Source organism: Suncus etruscus, chromosome 6 (genome assembly GCF_024139225.1).
Source record: "Suncus etruscus isolate mSunEtr1 chromosome 6, mSunEtr1.pri.cur, whole genome shotgun sequence".
NCBI lineage: Eukaryota > Metazoa > Chordata > Mammalia > Eulipotyphla > Soricidae > Suncus > Suncus etruscus.
This window is the reverse complement of record NC_064853.1, coordinates 129,999,296-130,019,746: the sequence shown is the minus strand read 5'-3', so window position 1 is coordinate 130,019,746 and position 20,451 is coordinate 129,999,296. Positions and strand designations below refer to the sequence as shown.

General features: G+C 38.4%; 1 protein-coding gene across 1 annotated transcript in view; it reads left to right on the top strand.

Annotated features, from left to right (window-relative positions):
* Positions 1-20,451, top strand: part of GABRA1 (gamma-aminobutyric acid type A receptor subunit alpha1) — a 1,147,113-nt gene that overhangs the window by 486,511 nt on the left and 640,151 nt on the right. The window lies entirely within an intron of this gene.

Genomic DNA, 20,451 nt, shown 5'->3' with positions numbered 1-20,451 from the left:
ATAAACCCTATGGCGTAAGGGCCTGAGAATTCATTTAAAAATGTTTTGGGCCATAACCGATTTTTTTTTTTAGAGCCATGCTTTACAGGACTGAGGGTTTACACTTGGCTTTGTGCTCAGGGATCATTCCTATTAGGTGCTTAGCGAACCATATGGCTGTTAAGGATTGAACTTGGGTCATCTGCATGCAAAGCAAACACTCTATCTGCTATACTATCTCTCCAGCCCCCTCATTTTTATTTTATGCATTAATCTTAGAACTTAACGCTCACAGATGTGGCTATGCTACCTTTCTATGGTACTATGATACAACAATTCATTCATAGTTGATGTCTCAGTCTCCAAGGAATTTCATGAGACTCTGACTGCATGCTTGATTCCCACATGGCTGTGTTTCTCTGAACTATGTTCTTCAGGCCACTGAGATAACTAGGAGGTAGAGTAGACTCTAAATTGCTATCTGAGTTGTTTAGTTCAATCTTATCTTTCATAAATTCACACCTACATGGGAGTAAATAATGAATTAATTATCTGAACAAATTTTTGTTAGTTTGTATGTAATATTACACTTTTATAATATATAATGCGCTCTATGATGTTTATAATACAACATAATTAATTTACATACTAATACTCTCTTTAATAGCATTGTAGATCTAACTAATTAAAATGTTTGGGAGCATCTCTTAAGATAAACCACAGTCCTTTCTGGACACCCTCGTATTTTACTTGCAACTTGCTGAAACTGTACATAAACAATGATGATGCATAAATTATGTAAAATGCGTGTTTCTTTTTTTTAATTTTTATTTTGACTAAAGTGGATCACAAATGTTTCACAGTAATTTTTTTAGGTACATAGTGACATTGAATCAGAGCTATTTCTTTTTAAGAAAGAAATAATAAAAGTCATTTTGAGGCTCCTGAACCACTAAGCCTAAAGAGAAACCTACATTAGGCTCTCATCTCGTGTTCCTCTTTGGAAGTCACTTTCAGCTGGTTCATCCTACTGTGGTGCAGGGCTCTGACCTGTGTTCCTTTATGATTTCTCTCTGTGTCTTGGACAGCCACAGTGAGGAAGGAATGCAACAAAGGACACACACAATGGCTGGGGACATGGAACTGAGCAGTAGTAAGCCAGGACTTGAGAGGATTTTCAGATTTGCTGTTTCTTATATGTAGCTTTCTCTCTCAGTCATCCAAGTCTGAGGAGCACCCCAGGAAGGGCAGTGCTCAGCGACTTGGGGAGAAATGAATTCAGATAGGGAAACATTTTCCATGTGGATAATGTCTCGAGCAGACTCTTCGCTTCACAGTTGAGGGCTCAATCCTGGTCCACACTTGAAAGAACAAACCAAGATCATATTGCAGGGGGCTCCTCTAGTCCCCCGACCCTATGGAGGAGGGTGAGATATTGGAGAAGTTAAGGAAGGGAGCATATGCAGGGTCAGGTCATCAGCTTCCTTTCAGTGACAATCACCAATCTGTGTCCAACTGTCAAATTTCTCCTCTTCACAGTGAATAGATGACAATGTGTAAACAGTGTGGCAAGAATAAAGAATTCTCTCCTGAAATCTTGAAATAGAAAACCATTATTTTGAAGGTATATTTTATTTATTTATTTATTTTGGTTTTGGGGTTACACCAGCAGTGCGCAGGGGTTACTCCTGACTCTGCCCTCAGAAATCACTCCCTGGCAGGCTCAGGGACGATATGGGATGCCGGGCATTGAATTGGGGTCCATCCTGTGTTGGCTGCATGCAAGGTATATGCCCTGCCTCTGTGTTATTGCTCTGGCCCCTCAAAGGTATATTTTCATTGTGATGTAAAAACAAAATAGAGAATATCAAAGGAGTTGGAGATGTCAAGGCAGAAGAGAGAGGTCTTATGAGGAAATTTTAAAACAAAACAAAACAGAACTCTAAGAACAATGAGACTTAAAGTTCTTTGAATAGTGGAAAATTTTGTTCTTCTTTGCTCACTTGAATCGAAGGTTTTATAAGTTCCTTGGGCATCAACTAACATTTTGATATTTCAGTGAGGAAGGAACATGCTGCTTCCAGTTCCTTTGAAATCGCATATAATAGAAAACCTGAGATGTTCTTAGCATAAGTAAATGTATAGGCACAAAGCTTTGGAAAAGCCTGCAAATTGGGCAGAACACTACCTTATGGATCCCCAGATTTCTCCTTCATTCCTAGCGACATTCAGAAGCTATTTTGATTTTTGATTTAATGAAATGAGTATTAGCTAAAAGAAGGCAATGAGTAAAGATCCAAATGAACAGAAGTAATAAAGTGAAGATAAATGTGCTGGAAGTAGATAATACTCTAATCAGGATTTTTTCATTTTCTTATTCTTATTCTTATTATTATTTCGGTTTTTGGTTTTTGGTGATGTTCAGGGGTTACTCCTGGATATGCTCTCAGAATTTGCTCCTGGTTTGGGGGACCATATGGGATGCTGGGAGATCGAACCATGGTCTATCCTAGCACATGCAAAGCAGGCGCCCAACAGCTTGTGCCACCACTCCGGCCCTTGGATTTTTGCATTTTAATAACAAAAATAGCATCTACTTAATAGGATCCACAAAACATAGCACCGGTGAGTTTGACCGGTTGTAAAATGTAGACCTAGAGAGCCCAGGTTGGATCTCTGAACAGGTTAAAACAGAAAAACTGACCAAGTGCTATTGAAATTGTTGTGTATTGGAGAGGCTTCATCTTGGCTATCTTTCAACTCAATTAAATTATAAGCATAAATTAAATTTATAAATCTACCATATTCAATTTTATTTGTTTTCCTTAGCAATCCCATTCCCAGGAGACAACTAGATATTTCCCATGACTGAAAATAAATTATCTTTCTTCTCCAACGTGGCTTTCATTAATTAATTTCTACTGCTGAACAATAAAAACAGTTCAGCACCCGAGGCATTGGAACGTGTCTTGTTAAAAGTGACTGTGGTGTCTGATCTCAGAGAAGGGGGACTCTGGGAACTTCCCTCTTCAGAAACATCACTCAGATCCTTTGGCAGGACCAAACACTCCCATCCTTTTTTGGTTTATCGCACAGAAATTTTTTATTTGCCATCTGTGTGATATCTTAGAGCATTGTTTTATTGCAAAAAGACCATTTTGATCATGGAAACTAGCCCTATTTTCTCTCACAGCATACTCATTTAATGCCTTAGACAGCTTTCTGGGAGAAAATTCTCATCATCAGTGAGCATTTGGGATCTGAGAAGGTCTCTGCAATGTCTTTCTCCACCAGGGCTTGCTTCAGATTCTGAGTCCACAACAGTCAGCTTCAGGATGTTCTTGGGAAGCTAACTCTTATTTAGGACATGAAGCTGCTATCAACAGATCTAATTGTTTAGATTAATTTACAAGCCTTAGGCCTACAACTTTCTGAGGCTTCTACTAATGGTTTGATATCTCACATTTTTAATATATTGCTTTGTCTTTTGTTTTTGGAGTCTCTGAGGAGAAAGACCCTTCACTATGCCACTGTTCCAGCTTGATAAGTTAGATTGCATCAAGCCCTGAGGGTAAGCAGTAAGAAAGTGAATTTATGGTGGAGATGGCCTAGGGAAAAGCCATTGCATGTGGGAGAGTGAAGATGAATTGTGAGAACTGGAGCAATTCTTCTCATGTCCACATTCCTTGACCACTGAGCTTTATCATTTCAAACATATCCTCTGGCTCATGGAAAAAATAAGCCAAACAATTAGTGGTATGTCTAGACTCTGCTGGTCTGAGACACTGTCCCTCTAATTTAGCATGCTATCAAGCAAGTCACTCATTAAGTCTGCCTGTTAAATTGACCTAGGCATTAGTCTTTGTGTTCTAGGAAATGCCTAGTTTCTTGGCAATCAACGGTCCTTTATTTAAAAGCAGAGGTGGGTTCTGCGCTCTTTAGGGAGCTGGTGGAAACTTTTCTTCATCAGCCATCTGTGTGTTCTTACCTTTCCAACATGTTTCCTTGGTCATTTCTCTATTAAAGAAGTAGGAATCTTTCACAATGAGGCCCAACAGGTGTTTCCACCTGTTCCACAGCTGCTCCTGTGGAACAGAAGGAGGCTGCTCTGCCATGCACACTACAGGGATTCTATCTTTCAGATATTTTTTACTTCAATTCTTTTAAAACGTTTTATTATAGTGTATATGACTTGTCTATAAAAATGTCAATGTTTATAATTTTGATGTACACAGTAACTATACCTTCACTCCAACAACATGCCCAAGACCTTCTATTACTATTCGTTTTTTTTTTTTTTTAATTTTATTTTTGGGTCACACTGGCAGTCTTGAGGGATTATTCCTGGCTCTGTGCTCAGAAAACGCTCCTGGGTCTTGGGGGACATATGGGATGCTGGGATTTGAACCAGAGCCCGTCCTGTGTAGGCCTCGTGCTATTGCTCTGGCCCTCCATTACTATTCTTATGTCACCTCTAGTATACCTCTTCATTACCATTCTGCCCCCAAGTTTGGTAAATCCTGGTTTTGTAATTAAAATTCAAGAATTTATCAGTGTTCAATATTATCTACTTACTTTTTTAATTCTCAATAGACTGAATGAGTCAGATTTTTGGACTGATTTCACTTAACATAAGAACAATCCCAAAATGCATCATTTGATAGTTCTAAGACAGACTTCCTGCTACATGACCCAACATGGATGAGCCAGGAGGGCATGCTGGGAAATGTATAATCAAAGAAATTACCAATCACCAAAGAAATTACTGGATGATTCCATTCCAAGAGGAATCTAAATCAGTCATATTTATAAGAACAAAGGATAAAAGGTGAATGGGTCCCCAGAGCTAGAGGAGTACAACTCAACAGACATAAATTTCCAACTATAGAAGAAGAGAACATTTGAGAGATCTGCTGTACTTTGTCTCTATCATTAACAAATTTGTATTGTTCATTTAAAAACTGGTGACAAGGGGGCCTGGAGAGATAGCACAGCGGCGTTTGCCTTGCAAGCAGCGGATCCAGGACCAAAGGGGGTTGGTTTGAATCCCGGTGTCCCATATGGTCCCCCGTGCCTGCCAGGAGCTATTTCTGAGCAGACAGCCAGGAGTCACCCCTGAGCATCGCCGGGTGTGGCCCAAAAACCAAAAAAAAAAAAAAAAAAAAAAGTACAAATACAAGTTATTCTCTTTGGGCCCGGAGAGATTGCACAGCGGCGTTTGCCTTGCAAGCAGCAGATCCAGGACCAAAGGTGGTTGGTTCAAATCCCGGCATCCCATATGGTCCCCCGTGCCTGCCAGGAGCTATTTCTGAGGAGACAGCCAGGAGGAACCCCTGAGCATCGCCGGGTGTGGCCAAAAAACCAAAAAAAAAAAAAAAATTGGTGACAAGGAAGAGTACAGAAGGCAAGGCACTTAGCTTACATATAGCTGACTTGGGTTCAATTCCTGTCACAACACATGCATGTTCTCTGGAGCAATGCCCAGGAGAGATACCTTAGTACAGAGCTAGGAGTAAGTCCTGAGCACAGCCAAGAATGTTCTCCAAACAAATTAGATTCTATATTCCTGCAAGCATGGCCGGGGCAACCCCAGAGCACAATAGGGTGCGACAAAAACCCCAAACAAACAAACAAACAAGGAAGGGGGAATTAAATAATAAATTAAAAAAAGAATCTGATTAAAGAGTAAAAAGTAATATCAGAGTTGGCATGTACTTTCTTGCAAAAATATCACATACATTTTCTTTTAACTAACAAACCTACTCCTTCCCTCAGGCCCACTGCAGCCATGGAGGCTCAGACAAAAGTTAGCCTGTTTTTTCTCTTTCCTAGTTGGTTGACACATTCTTCCCTTTGAAGCATCAGAGACTGGAAGTAAGAAAACCTGGGCCCTCCCAGAGGAGCTTTTCTTTTAAAACAAAGGAGCTGAAGCCCTAGCTCTGTTGTCTTGCAGAATTCTCACTGGGCATTGCTAATTATCTAGGCAAGCATGTGCCCTTGTGATAAGAACATTTAGGAGGTGGCCAGAGTGGTGGCGCAGGCAGTAGGGCCTTTTTTTTCTTGCATGCTCTAACCTAGGAGGGATCTCGGTTTGATCCCCCGGCATCCCATATGGTCCTCCAAGCCAGGGGCGATTTCCGAGCACATAGCCAGGAGTAATCCTGAGCGTCACAGGATGTGGTCCCCCCAACCTCCCCCCCCAAAAAACCAAAACAAAACAGAACATTTAGCAGGATCTTTTTGTTTGTTTGTTTGTTTTGGTTTTTTTTTTGGGCCACACCCGTTTGATGCTCAGGAGTTACTCCTGGCTAAGCGCTCAGAAATTGCCCCTGGCTTGGGGGGGACTGTATGAGACACTGGGGGATCGAACCGCGGTCCTTCCTTAGCTATCGCTTGCAAGGCTGACACCTTATCTCTAGCGCTACCTCTCCGGTTCACATTTAGCAGGATCTTTAAGGGAACAAACAGACCCCACTGGTTTGAACATTGTGTATGGAGTAGAAAGTGGAAAGAAATTCATCTTGGAGAACTGGGACTTTATACCCAGACAACAACTCACTGACTCCAGTCTCCAAAGTTACCATCCTTGGCCACATGGAGCCCTTGACAGAGGTGAGATCCTCTGGTGCATGTCCCTTCACATCACATAATGTTTTCCAAGTTCATCTGCATTATGGGGCAAATCTTCAGGCACATTTCAGCTTACTTTTCTTTTACACAGCACCGAAATGGGATCTGAATCCAAGTGCAGGAATCTCATGCTCTAAAATCATTTAGTAAAAACACTTTCCCCAGAAATAGTAGGGAAAATACCAGGCATGTGGCTGAATTAATTTTGTAAGCACAGAGAAAAAAAACTGAAAAAGTCAATTTGTGGTCTTTATGCTCTTCAGTGAATAGTAAATTCCTCAATAAACGGGGGGAAAAATCTGGAATATTTAGCTCACTGTTGGTTCCATTTGCAAATGTCCAGTCAGCAGTGTCATTCGTTTTCACCATCACTCATTGAGTAAAGGCATTGTTTGCTATGCCAATGTTGCATACTTTCTTTGTAATTTCATTCCACTAAAAATATTATAAACTGGTTGATGCTTTGCTAAAGCATAAGTAGCAATCATTACCATACAGAACTTGAACAGATTTTCTGATAACTTGTAAACTTAGCTCTTTTAGCTCTTGAATGGGAGGCTAGTGGAGGCAGGGACTTCCTGCACATGCTGGCAGCCCCTAGGGCTACATCCAGCAGTGCTCAGGGGGCCATGTGGTGCTACATAATGGACTAAAGACCTGTGAAGTCCAGAGATGTGCTCCAGCCTTGTAAGCCATCTCCCCATAGGGGGAGAAACAGAATGTTGACTGCACTGAAAAGTTTTGAAGAGCAGATGACACCATTTCAGCTGCCTCAGTGAATCGCTGCAACAGACTTCTATTTTGCTGGTGATCTCTTAGATCATTGCTCTGCATCCTTTCCACCCCTGATCACCAGCACCTGCCTTATACCTGCTTACAGACCAGCAGTTGAAATCTACATGCCACATTAGTGGTTCTCAACCAGTTTTTACTAGTGGACCAACACAGGTTCATGAACTGGTGGTTGGAGCATACCAGCTCAGAGTATACTTAAAGCCTATAGAGGATGTGAAGCTATCAGAACCTTTTGATGATCTGAAGCTTATCATGGAATTCAAGGGGTTAGTTTTTCAGAGGCTAATTCTAAAGGTCTAGAAGACTTGATAAAGTATAGAGGAGTTCTAACTTCTGACTATCAATTCAGTACTATCATTACTTCTTCAAATGACCTGAATGATGGTGGTTATAGGGTGTTGGGTAGAATGACCATGCAGTGACAGGTATTGAGCCTGGATGTAGCATATGCAAAACACAAGCACTATAAGCTATTTCTCTAGCCCTGTAGGACTGAATTTATCTTTTCATCCTTTTGAGATTTTTGTTTGTTTTGTTTTTGAGGCACACCTGGTTGTGCACAAGGCTTACTCCTAGATCATGTTTAGAGATCACTCCTGGCAGGTACAGGGGTACCAGGGATTAAACCCATGTTAGCTGCATAAAAGGCATCTTGCTTTTTGTTCATCATGACAGGTAATGCTAGAGCACCCTATGTGGTGAAAACCACTTTTGAATTATTGTGATTTTAAATAACAGGTGTAGACTTGGCTTATTTTTCTGTCACCTAGAAGTTAAATAATGAAAATTTAGAAGTCCATTAGGACTTGATGAAGATGCTTACATACTTATCGATCATAATTTAGTTTGGATGCACACTCTTCTTCATTCATTTAGTCAATAATAACTGATAAAAATAACATTGAAGGATAATCACACTGGGGCTTCCGATCTTTTTATTGACTGATCTAGATTGAGCAGTTGGCCTAGTTACAGTTATAAAAATCATTAAAAGATGCTCACCAAAATGCCATCAGAAAAAGTAAACAACATAGATCTATGTTCGATCAAGAGGAAATTGCCAGATTTTTGAAAATCAGATTAAACTCTGTTTATGAATACAAATTCTAGTTTAAATCCCAACTAAATCTTGCTCTTTACTATATGTCTGCCTAAGGCAGATTGTTTGCCCTCTCTAAACTTCTGTAGCCTCACCCAGAACACACAAATGGTGATTTTCCCTAATTCATGCTTTTATCCTAAGGATTAAGAGTTCATTCCAGTAAAGGGAAATAGCATTAGCTAGTTTATACAAACTTTCCAGGAAATAAAAGAAATCATTGTTACTAAAATAATTATTATGAATTTAGTTCCTCTTAGGTAAGTCTTCATTAAGTTACTGAACCATAAAAAATGACTATGGAGCCAGGTGGGGACCTCAAAGACAAAAGACCTTCAAAGACAAAAGAGGGCTGAAAAGCTAGTAGAGTGGTTAGGGCTGTGCTCTTCTGTCAATGTCCACTATCTCATGTGTGTGGTGTACAAAGTCCAGTGTCTTATATCAAATGCTAACACACAATGCCAAATTTTTAAAGTCCATTGTCTAGTCTTTAGACTAAAGATCAAGTGATAAGTGTTTGCTATCCAGAATCCTGTATTTCATTCCAGTATCCAAAGTCAGTAAACAGTGTCTTTTCCCTATTGTACTCAGGATATGTCTGCAATTTTCCTCTGTGGGAAAGAATGAATGTCGATTATGGAGTCTAAGCCTGGATTGCAGGAAAAGTCAATTGGGACATCCAAGGAGCCCACAGCCACCAATGTCTGTCAAAATATTGAACTCGTTATTGGAATAAGTCTCTAATTCCAACTTTGAAAATATCTAATATATGTTGGAGCTGTGATGTAGAACATCAGTTTAACTGTGCTTTAGTGACCTTTTTTTTTTTTTTTTTTTTTTTTTTTGTGTTTTTTTTTGAGTCACACCCGGCAGTGCTCAGGGGTTATTTCTGGCTCCAGGCTCAGAAATTGCTCCTGGCAGGCACAGGGGACCATATGGGGCGCCGGGATTTGAACCGATGACCTCCTGCATGAAAGACAAACGCCCTACCTCCATGCTATCTCTCTGCCCCCCCTTTTTTTTTTTTTTGAAATAATTGTTTTATTTTTTCATGGAATATTAAAATCATTGTCTAAGGATTTACTGGACCATGACTGGTGGTAGTTTAGCCTTCTTTGTCACTGAACTTGCTAACTTCCTATGTAACTTTCCTATCGATTTCCTGTGATACAATTGGGCTGACACTCCTATGACATTTTGAGGTGTGGCGTGGTCCCTTGCACTTGTGACTGTGTAGTCTAGGATCTATACATCTGAAACTAGTTTGGAGGCTTGACATTTTGATAAGGTTAGGTTGTAGAGCTGAGCTGTTTCTGTTGGAGGGTGTATGGTGTGATGCTGAGCTGCAGTGGTGATTTCATATCAAATGAGACATCTGTCCCCATTTCTTTTTCTTTCTTTCTTTCTTTCTTTCTTTCTTTCTTTCTTTCTTTCTTTCTTTCTTTCTTTCTTTCTTTCTTTCTTTCTTTCTTTCTTTCTTTCTTTCTTTCTTTCTTTCTTTCTTTCTTTCTTTCTTCTTTCTTTCTTTCTTTCTTTCTTTCTTTCTTTCTTTCTTTCTTTCTTTCTTTCTTTCTTTCTTTCTTTCTTTCTTTCTTTCTTTCTTTCTTTCTTTCTTTCTTTCTTTCTTTCTTTCTTTTTTTCTTTTCTTTTCTTTTCTTTTCTTCCTTTCTTTTTTGGTTTTTGGACCACATCTGGTGACACTCAGGGGTTACTCCTGACTATGCACTCAGAAATCGCTCCTGGCTCAGGAAACCATATGGGACACTCAGGATGGAACTGAGGCCAGTCCTGGGTCAGCCATGTGCAAGGCAAATGCCCTATCTCTGCACCACCTCTCTGGTCCCTTGCCCCCACTCATTCTGAGAATGCCCCACAAGTATCAGCCTGGACATGCCTACCTGGAAGTATCAACCACCATTATTTTCTTTTGGAGATTGGTACAGAAGCTGGGCTTGTTGTTTTGCTGGGAAGATGGCAGGGATGAGTGGTGGCTGCTGAATTTTCCAGTGGTGGGATGTGTGTGTGGGGGAGACTTGGTCCCATTCCCATTTTGAAAATGAGTTTTCAACCCATAGTCTGTTCCTATCTGAGAATGTTCAACTCTTCATATTATTTGAGTTCTGGGTGTTGGGTGTGGTGCTGGACTGCTTTGGTTTCATGCAGAAAGGCAAATGTGCCCCCACTCATTGTGAGAATGTTCAGAGGTTTCAGCCTGGACCAGATGGATACCTTGAGAAGAGTTGGAGGCCATTATTTTCTTTTGCTGCTATTAGACTTCTTCATGGCAGAGATTTTGTCTTTTACATTTCTTTCTTTCTTTCTTTCTTTCTTTCTTTCTTTCTTTCTTTCTTTCTTTCTTTCTTTCTTTCTTTCTTTCTTTCTTTCTTTCTTTCTTTCTTTCTTTCTTTCTTTCTTTCTTTCTTTCTTTCTTTCTTTCTTTCTTTCTTTCTTTCTTTCTTTCTTTCTTTCTTTCTTTCTTTCTTTCTTTCTTTCTTTCTTTCTTTCTTTCTTTCTTTCTTTCTTTCTTTTTTTTTTTTTTTTTTTTTTTTTTTTGTTTTTTTGGTCACACCCGGCAGCACTCAGGGGTCATTTCGGGGGACCACATGGGATGCCGGGATTTAAACCACGACCTTCTGCACGCAAGGCAAATACCTTACCTCCATGTTATCTCTCTGGTCCCTGTCTTTTACATTTCTAAGTTTGGGGCATATAATAGTAAATTTTGCAAGGGGGCAAGCATATATTGACTATAACCTTTGTTATATATAATAGATAGGATTTAAAAAAATTAAGCTTGAATGTTATTTAAGTTTTGACATTGGTGAAGAGGGTTGAATGTTATTTAAGTTTTGACATTGGTGAAGAGGGGTGTTTATTTTTTTAATGACTGACACCCAACTACAAACATGTTTATAATCATGATGCTTAAATAAAGATATTATTTTTAAAAAAACCTTTTGAATGACTAGCTTATTTTAAATTTCAGCTTCTGCCTTTTTTTTTTATCACCTATGAATATGTGAAAAGTTCTTTGCACACTGATTCCTCTTCATATTTGGTGCCCATGAAGCATATGTTGGCTGCCTCTGCTGGAGAAGTGGTAAGTGAGAACTTGTATATGTAAAATACAAAAAAAATCAATCATGCGTATATTTAGTGACCTTTAAATTGAATTCTCATAGCTAATTAATTGGTCCAAAATGTAGCAGAGCTTGAAAGTTTATATATCAAAATTCAAATCATTTATAGGCACAAAAACACACCTGTAGTGATTGACAAATGTCACTGAACAAGCAACTAGTTGAAAGGAACAAAAATAAGAATAAGTGAGCATTTATTTTCTAATTTAAGAGTACTCTATTTCAAATAGAAGTTGGAATACACAAGTTCTTTAGGATGGTAGGAAAGATACTCTGAATCTAAACAGAAGCTATTTTTGATAACTGTAAATACAATCAGCCTTTTCCTTATCAAAAAAGCATTGAAAAAATAAAACAACAAAACAGAGAAATAGCCATAGCTTACCAGTACATAGAGATTTTATGTACTGCTAGAGCAAAGTTATACACCATTGGGATTAATACTAAGGAAATGATGAGTTCAGTTATGCACTGTATAGTATGAAGCCAATTTGAGATCAACTGTTGCCCTTATGACAGCCAACCTTCTGTACTCAGAAGAGGAAGAAAGATAAACCAACTAATAACTAATATTTAATTTGGTTTTGAGCTGAGAGTTTCATTTCAAAACATTTCATAATAACAGCAAAAAACACTGTTCAGAATGGAAAGGGGTGAAATATCACCTGCCAAGGATCAAAAAATAGAATAAAGTGTCTCTCTGTGTGTGCGTGTGTGTTTGTCTGTGCACGTGTGCATGTAAGCCCAGTGATATTCAAGTGATATTCAACTGAACTCAGTAGTTGGTGGGTGTCGTGGTGGTGGGTCACTCCTGCTGATGCTCAGAAGTTCAAATGGTACCAGGATCAAACCGAAGCTCTTATATGTGCATAAAACAGCCCTGATAACTTTTTCTTTGAATGAGAAGACTTTGCCAATTTTTTGCCTTTTTAGAAACATTCTAGAAGAGAATCAACCACATTTCTAGACTGCATCGGAGTCCTGCTCCTGAATCTCGACATCAGAACTCAAAATGCAATCTGGCATCCCTTCATTTATTCCACAGAGAAAAACCTTCTTTGTGTCACCTTCTTCTGGGCATGACAAGACACATCTCCATTGGTACATGTGGCATACATAAGCCCCTCCCCATATCCTGACTTTAAGAAAGTCTTAAGGTTAGTTAAATATACTAGCATAGCTTGCATATTGGATACAATGCCAATTCCAGGATGGAGACAACATGAAAATTAAAAATAAGAAGCTATGGGCTAGCGAGGTAGCTCAGAGGTAGAGTCCATGATCATATGACTACTGACAATATTAAAACAAATAAGCAAGAAACTACTAGACACTTGGAAACTAGAATTATCTTCAAGCAGATGAGGAAGAGACTATTTTTTTTCATCTGACTGTAGCATGAAATCTTGATGCCATCTGGACTCTGGACATTTCTACCAATTTTTTCCTCAATGGTGGGATATATTGTGCACTTTTGAAGTCTGTGAGTTAGTAGACCCTCTTTTACAGTTTCTATCTAGCTGGCTCAAGATGCTTCTTTCTGCTGTTTGCTTTCCCAAGTCTTTTTGTTGTTGTTGATTTTGCCTTCTGGGCCACACCAAGTGATGCTCAGGGGTTACTCCTGAAATCACTCCTGGCTTGGGGAACATATGGGACACTGGGGGATTGAACCGTGGTCTGCTGTTCTAGATCAGCCACATGCAAGGCAAATGCCCTACCGCTGCACCATCACTTCAGCCCCTGCCTTTCCCAAGTCTTAGTAGAGTGGAAAACATGGTGCCAGGTTCTGGGGAAGAGAGATGACGAATAGGCTGTTATGCTTTCAGGAGAATTTGTTTTTCCAGAAAATTGAACGTGGAGGAGTGATGCAAATCTAAAGAACTGGCTTCATTCTTAGAGATAAGTGTGTCACAGGTAACAGACTGTAGAGTTTGCAGTGCAAGGGATAAATTTAGGGTGCCACCTATCTGAAGGATATGCTCTACCACATTCTGTATCTGGCGTCAGAGTTTTTTTTTTTTAAAGGAAGTAAAAAAAGGAAAACATATTTGTTCAGGAATGATGAGGTCTAAAAAGAGAAAACAGAATCTTGTGCTGGTCTGATGTAAGGATGAAAATGACCTAAAAGATTAGTTGAGCATCTGTAAAATTTAATATGTTCACAAATCAGCCAGTTTCTGTGAAAAACACTTAAATATCCTTAAGGCATGCTGTGTAGAATAAAGAATTTGGGAGAGTACAGATTTTGAAAGAGTAAAGAACATGTTCTTTTCTTTTACAAATAATTAGTTGTAATATATACCTACAATTAATCAAATTGCGGTCAAGGATGAGTTGCAAAGTCAGCAACACCCAAGAAATCAACTGTGTTATCTTTGTCTATAAGTCATTTAAGTGGTTAAAAATGGAATGTATTTTGAGCTCAGAGCTATATTCAATGACAGTCTCCATCACAAGAACAGTAGCTGAGATTGCTGTTAACCTTTTGTTTTCAGAAGAGTAAAAACTGCCCTTGGCATGACCAGGAATGATTTGTTTTTCTTAAGAAGGAATTAAGATGTATGATACTGGGTTGTATAAAAAGGAAAAAAAACCAATGCATTTTCTTCTGGCTACAAAGAATCATGTCCTGTGGATTCACTTTGGCTTCCAACATCTAAAGTGCATGATATAAAACAGTAAGATTCACATTCTAAGGTGTGGACATTTCACATAGGAGTTTTGTTGAAAGATGGAATCTGATACCGGATCCTTGGTAACTGATACCTTGAGATCCAGAAACCATTCTTGAGAAGGCTGTCAGCCACATACACTTTTATAGGTGAGTAATTTTCTTTTTGTCAAACCAAGTCTGAAATGTCGTTCACATATAAAAGATATAGCTCAAGTGCTAAATAGCTACAGGTAGCTAGAAGTTCTTCTCTTAGATAACAAAGTCTTAGAGAAAACAGAGACTACTCACATCTTTCAAAAAAGAAATTGTATAATGGATAATAGATTCACCAGAAATCACAAAGAAATGAAGAATAAGTTTCCACCTATCATTTATCCTGCTTTTCTGTTGGAAAAAACCATCTTAGAAGTCCACTGTAGCTCAAAAATCCAGTTGCCTTTCTCCTCTTGTACAAGGGTATTTCTCTGACCAATTAATATATTATTTCTCTTAGAGGAGATATATATCACACACCTTCAAGTTTAATCATTTCTAACCCTCCTTTTCCTGAAGGAAAAGGTGCTGGGATGCACGGAAACATTTTTTTTTACCCATTTTCTTTTGCCACAGTTGGTCTACAGAGAGAAATCTAATGAGCATAAATAACTCCTTGAAATAATGCAATTATAATGTGAAATACATTCATTATTTACATATTTAAGCTATTCGACTGTTGAATGTGTAAAAGGGAATGACATCATCTTTGAAAAGTTCTGATGAATGGCTTTTTTCAGGCAAGAAATATTTACAGAGCATACAGTAAATTAACCACTAGGAAATATTCTACACATCGAGAAACATAAATGTTTCCCTTCCCCCTAACTTGATTTCACTTGGATATGCTTCTTGAGAGCATGTCAGCCATACCATGCATAGCTTTGCTGAGTTTACCCTCTCCACACTCAAAGAGAGTAAAGAAGAGTTATAAACAATCAGTTTGTAGAGCTGACATAATTAGTTAGCTAATAATTTTTTGAGAAGACAACATAATCAAATTAAACATTGTCTTGCTTAAAGATACTATATAGTGACTTCCAGACTCCTAGCTATCTGAGCTTCACTTGGCTCTGAACCAGAGCAATTCCTACACACTCGTACACTGCTTGGATTTGGAAGTAGCCCTGATCCTGCCACTTACACAACGGCATTGTGTCACCTGCTTGCTGTTATATCATCAGTTTCTGAGTTCCACAGAAGCTGGTACCAACCTTATTGTCCATTAATTTAGCTTTGACATCTACTGTTATGACCTACACATAGGAAGAGATCAATAAGTATTTGTTGAATAACTAAATAGTTAATTATATAAAATCTTCATAGGCATCATATAAAATTAATTTCTTGGACCATAGGATGTTACTGCTGGAAAGGTTTCTTGCAGTTTTCTAACTTAATCCCTTAACTACACACATGAAGAAATTACAGAACAGCCCAGTTGCTATCCTAGATAATGAATTCATATTTCTAGTGAATAAATAATTGGCTTCCACACTGCTTCTCCTGTTCACAATATTAAATTATAAAATCATATTTAATGCTATGACCACAGCAAACAGAATAGTTTGATTTCCCAGGGATCTCAGCCAGAACATTTGGACTATCCTGGCCCTTAAAAGATGTGATAATTCTCATGATGATCTCTTGGATTAACCAGGTTTCTCCCTAGTCTCCACCCCAGGGTGTGGTCTGGATTCTTCCTAATACAAATCCCGGATCTCGGGGAAAATATTCTCTTGTATTTCCTCCACTGAGCTATCTGCTTCTTAGGAGCGGAAGACTTGTGTATTGAAATTCCCGAATCCATTTTACTCCCTTCAGCATATGTGGATTATTTTCTGCGTCAGTATTTTCTTCCAGACCTGTGTCTGGCCAATGTTCTGGTCTTGTAGCATGAGGCTTCCATCACAGTTGTCACCTAAAACAGGGACTCAGCCAACAATTGGTTAGATGTTAATTCCATGGCTTTTTTTTTTTTTTTGGCTTTGGATTAAGCAATGAGTTTTTTTTAAATTTTTTATTTAAACAAATTTATTACATACATGATTGTGTTTGGGTTTCAGTCATAAAAGGAACACCACCCATCACCAGTGCAACATTCCCATCATCAATGTCCCAAATCTCCCTCCTCCCCACCCAATCCCCGCCAGTACTCTAGACAGGCTTTCTATTTCCCTCGTACATTCTCGTTATTAGGATAGTTCGAAACTTAGTTATTTTTCTAACTAAACTCATCCCTGTTTGTGGTGAGCTTCATGAGGTGAGTTGTAACTTCCAGCTCTTTTCTCTTTTGTGTCTGAAAGTTATTATTGCAAGAATGTCTTTCATTTTTCTTAAAACCCATAGATGAGTGAAACCATTCTGCATCTTTCTCTCTCTCTGACTTATTTCACTCAGCATAATAGATTCCATGTACATCGATGTATAGGAAAATTTCATGACTTCATCTCTCCTGACAGCTGCATAATATTCCATTGTGTATATGTACCACAGTTTCTTTAGCCATTCATCTGTTGAAGGGTATCTTGGCTGTTTCCAGAGTCTTGCTATGATAAATAGTGCTGCAATGAATATAGGTGTAAGGAAGAAATTTTTGTATTGTATATTTGTGTTCCTAGGGTATATTCCCAGAAGTGGTATAGCTGGGTCGTATGGGAGCTCGATTTCCAGTTTTTGGAGGAATCTCCATATGGCTTTCCATAAAGGTTGAACTAGACGGCATTCCCACCAGCAGTGGATAAGAGTTCCTTTCTCTCTGCATCCCCGCCAACACTGCTTCTTCTCATTCTTTGTGATGTGTGCCAATCTCTGGGGTGTGAGGTGGTACCTCATAGTTGTTTTGATTTGCATCTTCCTGATGATTAGTGATGTGGAACATTTTTTCATGTGTCTTTTGTTCATTTGTATTTCTTCTTTGTCAAAGTGACTGTTCATTTCTTCTCCCCATTTTTTGATGGGATTAGAGTTTTTTAAATTTATTTAAAGAAAATATATCACATAGTTGACACAATTGATCATAATACATTTGTTTCAGGAAGAACAAAGGCAAAGTTATTAAAAAAATAGAAAAATGAGATGGAAGAGAAAGAAAAGGTTTGGTAACAAGTATATTTTTGAAAATCATTGAATCACCAGTTATCTCATTAAAGGTCTAGTAGAAGGTTTAATAAGCTTCACTTCTCTCTCTTTTTTTTTTTTTAAGGATAAGAGTTAAAGAAGTACAGCAAGAACAGTTTAGAGTGGCAATTGTTATTTGCATAGGCACAGCAAAATATGGGAGACATGGAAATGAAAAGCCTTGGCCTAAATACAAGAACTTACCCCTGAAGTTTTCTGGCATAAGACTATTTCTAGGCTCCAGGCGTACTAGGTTGTCCAACCCAAGTCATTGTCTGTAGTGCCAATAAACCTCCTCCACTCCAACAGTCAGGTTTCTGTAGTTAAAGATCCTGGAATTAAGTGGGTTTCACCAGTGTGATTTTAAGCTTTGTGTTTATTCAAAATTGTGACAATGGCTTGTTTTGGTTGAGGGACCATGGCTTTTCTTCAGGCAAATTGCTACTTTCTTCCAGCAGTCAAGATAAAACATACTGATGTAGTAATATATGAATTGGTGGCTCTTGTAGTAGTATTCTTTTTTTAATTTATTTTTTAGTTCATATGTATCATGAGGTGAGAAAAATGCAGGTTGAATAACTTAGCACTAAAAGTTTCTGAAGTGCTTTCTATTGGTTCTAAAAGGCCTCTAAAGCCAAAAATTTTAAAAGACATATTTTTTTTTTAAATGTGGTCAAGACAAAAGCCCTGAGTTTATTATTCCACCAACCCCTACAGTGCTAGGTCAGAAGAGCCTCTAGTTGCTTCACCTGTTAACACTGGCTTTCAAAGTAAAACATATTCAAAAATTGATATTAAAATGGCCCAATTAGAAGCTGAATCAGAAGGCAGACCTCTAACCCCCCCCCCCAACTGCAGCTTGTTAGAGAGTATGGAATGGATCAGCTTCCCCCATAATGGCTACTTATTAGGGAGATTGGCATTAATACAGAATTGTAAATAAATTCTCCTATCAGAAAAAACAATCAAATTCAACCCATGAGGATTTGAATATGGTTTTTCTTGGCCAATTTAAGAAAGTGTGCTTGGAGTATGGTCCTCTTTCTCCATTTTGTGTTGAAATCCTTGATACCTGAAGTGATAATGGATATTGGACCCACCAGGAATTTTAATGTTGTAGCAAAAATCTATTTGAGCACTTTTCAATATTTACAGTGGAAAATGTGTTACCTAAAGGCTCTAAGAATAAAATTAATAGCCTAGATCACTCTGGAAGGATGGATGCAGTAGTTATGCTGTTTTATGAGATTTTTATAGGAGAAGGGAAATTCACAGAAGTAAATAAGCAGGCAAGACCAACACATGCTGCTTTGAAGCTTGTCAGGGAATTTTCTCTGATGGCTTGGGAAAAACTGACTCAGAAATCAAGTCCAAGTAGTTATACAAAGATTTTTCAGGGAGCCACGGAGTCATGTGCATATTTTTATATTCAATTGAGGAGAAAGAAGATGGCATGGAAATTCTACATACTTGTAGAAATGTTGAAACTTATAATTATCCCCTCCTGACCCCCCTTCCACCACTGTCACACTTTTAACAATATATGCTGAACAGATACAAACTCTAGGGAATCAGATCAGTGGCTTTCTCTCAAGGAAACTACCTGAACCTTGCCCAAGGTGTGGCAAAAAATTTTATTGGGAAAGAGATTGTCTTTCAGTTCCTTATCATTTCCCCAGCATAAGGGGAAGGTTATGATTTGAACTCACAGGACTGTTTTTAACCATCCCCTTATATGGTTTTATGTCCAGCTCATATTTGATTTATTACATGGATGACATTTTAATGACCAGCTCTACTCATAGAGAATTACAATGTATTTATGAATTTGTTATCATATGCTTGCAGGGTTCTGGTTTAATAATAGCCACAGAAAAAATCCAGTTGGCTTCCATTTCAATATTTAGGCTTCATATTTAAGCATATTCAGTGCATGCCTAAAAGATTTCTATTTAACAGAAAGATCTAAGAATGCTTAATGACTTTCAAAAACTCTTGGGTAACAAAACTTGGATTCCTTCTTTCTTGGGACTCCAAACTCAGAACTCAGAAATTTATTTAGTACTTTGGAAGGAAAACCAGACTTAAGTAGCTCCAAGTGTTTAACTCAAAAGGCTCATTAGGAATTGGATTTTTTTTTTATGAACTGGTTCCAAAAGTTCTATCTTTCCAGGTTTGTACCGGGAAAGCAGTGTAGTTTTTAATTTTTGTATGCTCTCATTCTCCTACGGGTGCTATTTCTCAGCTATCAAGGCCTCTAGAATGGGTTTATTTACTCAACAAGCAGCCTTGCACATTTTAACTTATTTGGAATTGATCAAATTGTCAAAGCAAGGCTCAGAGCAGTTTCCCTGTTAGGTTTTTATTCCAATTCCAAAAAAGAAAATAGAATGCATACTACCTCTCAGTGCACTCCTTCAATGAGCCCTATCTTATTTTTCAGGAGAAGTTTTCTCCTATTATCCTGCTGGAAAGGCCTGGGATTATTTTTAAAGGACACACTATGATTTCCTCTGCTATTTGTTCCTGACCTGACACTCCCATGTTTTACATTGATGGGTTCTCATAAGGAAAAAAGAATATCATTGGTTCTTCACTGACCACAACAGTGCATACTAATTTAAAGTTTGCTGAACAAGTGGAACTTGCTACTTTAAATACTTACTGTCAATTTTTTTTGGCGGGGGCAAACCTGGTAGTGCTCAAATGTCACTCCTGACTCTGCACTCATAAATCACTCCTGGCAGGTTCTGGGGACTATAGAGGATACCAAGGATTGACCCAGGTCTGTCCCAGGTGGCCACATGCAAGGCAAACAATTTACCACTGTGCTATCACTATGGCCCTCATCATCACATGTTTCAGAGCCATGCAAACCAATAAGTGATTCAGTTTACATAGTAGAATTGTTCCCAGGCTTACTGATACTCTTTTTAAATGCTCATAACCAGGTTGTTCAAGATTTGCTGCAGCAATTAATT